Source organism: Nomascus leucogenys, chromosome X (assembly GCF_006542625.1).
Source record: "Nomascus leucogenys isolate Asia chromosome X, Asia_NLE_v1, whole genome shotgun sequence".
Taxonomy (NCBI): Eukaryota; Metazoa; Chordata; class Mammalia; order Primates; family Hylobatidae; genus Nomascus; species Nomascus leucogenys.
Window position 1 is genome coordinate 135,291,040 of NC_044406.1, and position 8,199 is coordinate 135,299,238.

At 38.3% G+C, this 8,199-nt stretch overlaps 1 pseudogene across 1 annotated transcript; it reads left to right on the top strand.

Annotated features, from left to right (window-relative positions):
- Positions 1-4,265: 4,265 nt before the first annotated feature.
- LOC100586302 lies at positions 4,266-6,934 on the top strand (annotated as a pseudogene). The gene has a single exon (XR_180370.3). The product of XR_180370.3 is annotated as a nucleolar protein 11 pseudogene (transcript).
- Positions 6,935-8,199: the final 1,265 nt, after the last annotated feature.

The following is an 8,199-nucleotide window of genomic DNA, read 5'->3' on the forward strand; positions in this document are numbered from 1 at the left end:
TCCATGTTTATTAACATTTAACATAATTATTGATATTTCAGATTTAAATCTTTATTCACTAGTTTTCTGCTTTCCCCCTCTGTTTTTCCCATATTCCTCTTTTTCCGCCTTCTCTTGGATTATTTGAATGTATTGTAGATTTTTATTATATTTATTTGATTTTAGCTGTACCTCTTTGCATCATTTTTAGTGTTGTTCTAGGGATTACAATGTATATTAATAACTTGCCACAATTTACTTAGAGATAATATTGTACCACTTCATGTCAATTGTGGAAACCTTGCAACTATATTCCTCCCAATTTTATGCTATATTGTTTATGTATTACAACTTACTGACATTTTACATTCCACCATATGATGCTACAATTTTCACTTTGAACAGTAATATGTATTTTACATAGATTAAGAAGAACAGTAGTGTTTTATATCTACCCATTTCCAATGCTCTTCATTTCTTCCTGTAGATCCAGACTTCCATCTGATATCACTTCCCTTCAGCCTGAAGAACTTCGTTCAAAATTTCTTGTAATGCATATCTGATGGATATTAATTCTGTGGGTTATCTTTTATGTAAAATGCCTTCATTTAACCTTTATTCTTGGTTTTTGCTAGGTATACAATTCTTGACAGTTTTCTTTCAGCACTTTAAAGATGTTGGTCCGTGGTCTTTGGACCCTCGTTTTATGTCATATGTCATAAGCAGTTATTTGAATTGTGGTTCCTCTGAATCTTACTTTCCTCTAGCTTCTTTAAGACATTATCTTTGTTTTTTAGTAGTTTGTCTGTGATGTGCCTAGCTGTGATTTGCTTTGTATTCATTTTACTTGGGACTCGCTGAACGTCTTTAAATCTGTGATTTTATGTCTTTCATCAAATTGGGGGAGTTTACTGCTGTCATTTTTTTCAAATACAAGTTTTCTGGTTTATTTTCTCTCTTTTCCTTCTGTGACACTAACTACATATGTTTTAGATATTTTTATAATATTCTATAGGTTCCTGAGCCTCTGTTATTTTTTTCTTCATTTTTTCTTCTTTGTTCTTCAGAATGGATAATTTCTATTGATCTTCATGTTTTCTGACTCTTCTGACATTTCTAGTTTGTTAAGCCTATCCAGTGAATTTTTAATTCAGATATTATATGTTTCAGCTCTAGAATTTCCACTTAGTTCTTTATTATAATTTTTACATTTCTTTTCTGATATTTTCTGACTTTTCATTCATTATAAGCATATTTTCCTTTATGCCCTTCAGCATATCTATAATAGCTGCTTTTAAAATCCTTGTCTGCTAATTCCAACATTTGAATCATCTTAGGGCTACTTTTAGTTGATTGCCTTTTCTCTTGAGTTTCCTCATGCTTTTCTGGTTCTTCACATGTGTGGGGACCCTGGTTTTGCTCTTTTCCTTTGAAGAGTGTTGATTTTTGTTTTGTTATATTGATTTTGCTTATGTTTCGTTTTGTTTGTGTTAGCCGGCAACTAGACTGGCTGGACTCAAACTGCAAGTTACTTCTCCTCTACAATGGGTAACAGCTCAAATAACAATTCAGTTTTTTTAGTCTTAGCTGTTCTCCTTAGAGTCTGTCACACACATGCATAGTTTGGGGTCAGCAGAGAGTTGGATGTAGTTTATACATAGGATTTGATGCTCTTTCTTTCTGGCTTTCTCATTTTGGAGGATTTCCCCCTTACTTCGCAGTAGTTGTGTTTGCTATGAACTCTGTACTCTAGTTCTTCAATACAGAAAGACTACAGCTTTTCCACCACGGTTGAAGTTGCTCTGCATGGTACAGTCTGGGTCCTGTCCTCAAGCTAAACACCAGAAAAGTAATGGGAAACTGACCCAGTGCCATTTTCTTCTTCCAAGTGTTGACCCCCCTCCACTATCTGCCTGCTTTTGATCTCTCCACACTGCCTTCAAGTAGTGTATTTATATTTTGTTTTGTTTTTCTCCAGAGTTCATAGTTTTAATCTGTAGTAAGATAGGGTCAATAGGAGCTTACTTGTCTATTGCTGGAAGTAGAATCTGTAGCTTGTTTTTTTTCACCTTCTTAATCGTATTATTTTATTAATAAAAATTCTTAATTTAAATGTGGTCAAGTCTATTTTTCATTTGTGATTCTTTTCTTAAAATCTTATGCAGAGAAGTGTTTCCTACCCCCAAATTATTCATATGTTCTCTTATATAATCTTTCTTATAATTTGCCTTATACATTTAGTTTTCTTTAGTCCTGTTGGAATTGATTTTTTACTTGTTTTAAAATAATTTTTTAAAAAGTATTTTGGAATAGGTTTAGATTTATGGAAAAGTTGTAAAGATAGTACAAGGAGTTATAATAAACGCTGAACCCAGTTTTACCTATTATTATCATCTTACATAAGTATGGTATATTTCTCACAATCAATAAACTAATATATTAATACATTGTTATTAACTAAAATCCATACTTAAATATTTCCTTTGTCATACATCAAGTCTCAATGTATGTATACATCTGTTTCTGGACTTACATTCTGTTTCCTTGTTCTATTTGTCTGTTGCTGAGACAATACCACACTGTCTTAATTACTATAGCTTTATAATAAATCTTGATACCTAGTAGAGCAAGTTTCCCCCCTTTTTCTTCCTTCAAGAATACTTTAGCTATACTTGACTTTTTACATATATATTTTAGAAGCAGCTTGTTAAGTTGCACACATACACACACAACTCTCAGGATATGGCATTGAATTAATAAATCAGTGTGGAAACTACTGACATCTTTATAATAGTGACTCTTCTATTCGTGAACATTGTATCTTTCCATTTGAATAGATCTCTTCGGTAGATTTATTCCTAAGTATTTAATTTTTATGTCAATGTACATACTATCTTTCCCCAGTAATGTTTTAATTAATAACTGGCTGGATCAATGAATGAAAACTGTATGCTAGGCCCTGTGAAGAATACTGAAGGCAAAGGAGAGGAAGGAATTATTTTTGAGTGCCAAAAACCTGCCAGGTATTATTACTGATGCTTTGCTTTTTTCTCATCTAATAATTGCAACAACTGTGTCAGCATCCTATTATATTCTGCCATCTACAGGTGAGAAAACTGAGTCTCTGAGAGGGTTAAGGAACTTGTCTAAGGTAACGAAGCCAGGAAGTGGTAGAGCTGGTGTTGATATCTAGGTTTGCCTGATTGTAGTGTGCATGATCTGTCCACTCTAACATCCTGTCTCCAGATAATTCAATCATACCCCTTACTATGGACCTTAACTATTTTTGTGTGGGAAAAGGGCAGGATATAAAATGTGTATCCAGGCAATAAGGTTGAGGACTGCAGCTGCAGTAATACAGACATTCTGAGGAAACAGTCACTTTGAGCTGAAGGGCTCTGCAAGACAGGCTTCCTGCAAGAGGAAACATTGTCACTAAATTTTTCAGACTGGAGAGAATTTGGACATGCAGTAGTGGAAGGTCACAGGTGCCTGGGATATTAAAAAGACCATCTCCAGGGCAATGAATGCTGAGAATATCTGACTTGAGCCCCAGCATTCAGAAGCCACAGGAGGAAGTGAAGTGAAAAACTTACACCTTTGTATATGAACTAATGAGGCAGGGCTGTGGACTCCCTTCTCATAGCTTTCCTGAGAGTCCATGGTACCTCAGGCTTTAGACCTACCTCTTTTCCTCTTGGATACAGAAACAATGAAATGGAATGGGCAAATGACAGTGACTTTGCTTATGATGACTTTTTTGGGCACTGTAGGCAGCATCCAGCAAGAGAAAGCGGGGAGGAGCTGACAGAGCCCTCATCACTGCTTCCCTGACAGGAGGTAGGGGAAGCAAAAAAGAGCCTCTGAGGGGAAGCTCACCTCTGCTCAGACCCACCACAGTTACAGCACCTGTCCAGCTTTCTGTAGCACTTGAAGGTAATCAGATCCTACAGTTTGGTGTTCAAGGCCACAACACCTGGTCCCTGTCCATCTGGCCAGTCTCCTGTGTTTCCTCTTTCTCCATCACTCATGTAGTCTATGCATGGGCCACACTCAATCATTCTGCATTTCCTGTAGTTCCCTACTTGTGGGACATTGCTCATACTATTTCTTTGGCCAGAGACCCTTCCCCACCTTCACCCTCATTCATGTGTTCAGCAAATTTGTATTGAGTACTACACGCCAGGTACTCTTCGGGTTCCGTGGGGACTTCTGAGAATTTAGGACTCCTTTCTCTTCAGGAGCAAGTGCACTGCCTACTGAGGGGATAAGACATGTACACATAACTAGACTCCAAGGTGAAAGGGACAAACACACACATCCATCTAAGGAAAATTGCATCTTCCTACAAGCTTTCTCAGCACCTCTTCAGAATCCGGTGTGCTAGGTTTGCTCAAAATGGCAGTGCTAGAGGAAGAATTCACGTTGTCTTCGGTAGTCCTGAGCGCGGGGCCTGAAGGACTCCTAGGCATGAAGCAGAGTGACAAAACAGACCAGTTTCTAGTGACAGACAGCGGCAGAACCATGATCCTCTATAAGGTTTCTGATCAGAAACCCTTAGGGAGCTGGTCAGTGAAACAGGGTCAAATTGTAACATGTCCAGCTGTGTGCAACTTTCAAACTGGAGAGTATATTGTTGTACACGATAATAAGGTTTTAAGAATCTGGAATAATGAAGATGGAAACCTGGATAAAGTATTTAAAGCTACATTGTCAGCTGAAGTATATAGGATACTTTCAGTGCAAGGGTCAGAACCCTTGGTGCTCTTCAAGGAAGGTGTTCGTGGTTTAGAGGCCTTGCTTGCAGACCCCCAGCAGAAAATTGAAACTGTTATCTCTGATGACGTGATTAAATGGGCAAAGTTTTTCATAGTATTCAAACATCCTGTTTTAATTTTTATTACTGAAAAACATGGAAATCACTTTGCTTATGTGCAAATGTTTAACTCACATTTCTTAACCAAATATACACTCTTACTTGGACAAGACAAAAACTCTTTTATGGAGAGTTTTACTGAATCAGTAGATCAGAAATTCATCTCTTTGATGTCATTAAGCTCTGATGGTTGTATATATGAAACCTTGATACCAATATATCCAACTGACCCAGAAAAAAATCAGAGCTTAGTTAAATCACTGTTGCTCAAGGCTGTTGTGTCTGGTAACGCTTGAAATGGAGTTGCACTCACTGCCCTGGATCAGGATCACGTCACAGTCCTAGGAAGTCCACTAGCAGCTTCATAAGGAATGCCTCTCTGTATGGAACATAAAATTTCAAACACTACAGACTTCAGAAGAGTTACCACAAGGGACCAGTGGTCAACCCTGGTATTATGGGGAAAATTTGTTTATGCTACGTGGAAAATCTCTAACTGTGATTCCATACAACTGTGAAGTGTCATCATTAGCAGGTGCTCATGGAAAACTCAAGCATAGTCAAGATCCAGGAACTCATGTCGTGCCCCATTTTGTAAACTGGGAAACACCTCAGGGATGTGGACTTGGGTCCCAGAACTCAGAGCAGTCAAGAAGAATTTTAAGGAGACGAAAAGTTGAAATGAGTTTACAGCCAGAGGTATCACCATCCAAACAACTTTTGTCAACCATAATGAAAGATTCAGAGAAACACACTGAAGTAGAAGTATGGAAATTTTTGGCTCTGAAGCAGACCCCTGACTTTCATACTGTCACTGGGGACACAGTAACAGGACTTCTGGAAAGGTGTAAAGCAGAACCATCATTTTATCCCCAGAACTGTCTGATGCAGCATATCCAAATGCATGTGCTTTCTTACAGTTTGTGCCCTGACTTAATGGAGATTGCCTTAAAAAAGATGTACAGTTGTTACAACTCTGTCTACAGCAGTTCCCTGACATTCCTGAATCGGTCACCTGTGCTTGCTTAAAAATTTTCTTGAGCATTGGTGATGACAGTCTTCAAGAAACCGATGTCAGTATAGAGTCAGTTTTTGACTATAGTAATTCTGTACATGATGAGAAAATGGAAGAGCAAACTGTAATTCTTAAAAATGGCTTCAATCCTGAAGAAGATAAATACAATAACTGTGATCAAGAGTTAAATAAAAAGCCCCAGGACAAAACAAAGGAGACCATTTCATGCTCTGTGATACCAAAAAGAGCAGCTCTACTTAATGCAATTCTTCATTCAGCATATAGCGAAACATTTCTTCTGCCTCATTTGAAAAACATCCCAGCACAGCATATCATGCTATTTCTCAAGTATTTGTGTTTCCTTTATCTGAAGTGTAGCGAAAATGCTACTATGACTCTTCCTGGAATACACCCACCTACCTTGAACCAGATTATGGATTGGATATGTCTACTTCTGGATGCAAATTTTACTGTTGCAGTAATGATGCCAGAAGCAAAGAGGCTACTGATAAATCTTTACAAGCTTGTAAAATCTCAGACATCTGTTTATTCCGAGCTCAACAAGATTGAAGTAAGTTTTTGGGAGCTACAGAAATTAAATCAAGAAAAGAATAATAGAGGATTATATTCAATTGAAGTGCTGGAGCTCTTCTGATATTACCAATTCTCCTTGATAGTCATTTTATAAAGCTCTTTTATGTAACTCTTGCTTCATCCAGGCAAGAACGGTGTTTTGTTTGCAACCATCTCAGTTTCAAGAGAAACATGTCAGTGAGTACCTGGACCATCACTTATTGATGCTCCGGGATAGAACTGCAGGTTTCACATGAACCTATTCTAGGTTCTGGACATTGGTGTGCAGAGGTTCTGCAATTTTTAAAAAATATGTAACTGGGTTGACTTTAAGTAAAATTATTTGTGTATTGATAAAAGTCTAATTTCTTATCATGTATTTTGAATTTTCTTTTAATAAAAAACGACCATTGAAGCAGTGGAAAAAAAAAAGAATCTGGTGTGCTAACAGAAGACATTTAATTATGCCATCACATAAGAATTTTCTGTCCTCCAAATTGACCCAACACCTCATATATCTCTTGGGGCAGCATTCCTTTCCTGGAGGAGGTGCTTTCAGGGGAACTCTGGAGGAAGAATAAAGTTTTAGATGGTGAGCTCTTTGGAGGCCAGAACTGAGTTCTCCAAGTTTCTGAGCCTTGGTCTATTGCTTCTACTTCCTCTACAGGTTCTCCCTGGACTATTTCTCTTATTCTTGTGCTTTAACTTTCATCAATATGCAGTTATCTCCCTGATCTTGGTCTCTTACCAAAACCTTCCACCCATAAAGCCAAATGCTACTTGGATATCTACACTAATCATTCCACAGCCACTGAAATGGAAGTCTTCAACCTACTTAACTCCATCCAAACAGCTTCTCCACTGCATGGCACTGGCATCTAAACAGTCACCCAGGCCAGATTTCTCAGCATCACCCTTAACTCTTTCCACTCCCCCACCTAATCTGCCATCAGGTTCTGCCAGTTTACCTCCTAATTTCTGGAATGTATCTTTACCTCACCTACCTTCCTGCTACTGCACAAATTTAGGTCTTTATTATCTCTCACCTGGATTATCTCTCACCCTCACTATCATCCCTCTAGAGTCTCCTCTACACATCAGCTGAAGCGATTTACCTAAAATGCTAATTCAATTGCATCATCCCCACTGCTGAAAACCCTCTAATGGCTTCCCAATGTGAAAAACAGATTAGAGACATCCCTTCTCAAAGTGCTACAGCTGAATTAGTGTGACCCTGCCTCAGACCTCTTGGGTGAGCTCAGGCAAATCCCTTTCCTTCTCTGGGCTTCAATCTCCTTATCTAAAAAATAAGGGGATTGGAAGAGTTCTGTATTTCCCAAAATGTGTTGTCTGGACTGCTGGCCATATGAAATGCTTTTTCCACATGGGTCTGGAGTAAAATGTGTTTGGAGAATGCATTCTCTAGCTCCTATTGGAGAGTGACAGTGCACCTTGACATGTCACAGGCTCTGGCAAGCCTGGCAATCAAGAAGGCTTGCTAACTTTCCTCCACTCAAGTTTCCTCAAACTTTTGTCACCACAGAATCCTTTTGGAGCTGAGCATCTATTAGAATCTTGAGGAACCAATGTTTGTGGAACATACTTTGGGAAATGCTGGAGTGGATCATTACCCAGGACTGCATTGCTGTGATCAGTGGTGATTCTGCTTAAGTTATTATTTGAGGCAAGAGGATGGTGTCTGACTCAGGTTTACATCTACCACAGTAGATACTCAGACAATGGTTATTGAACAGGG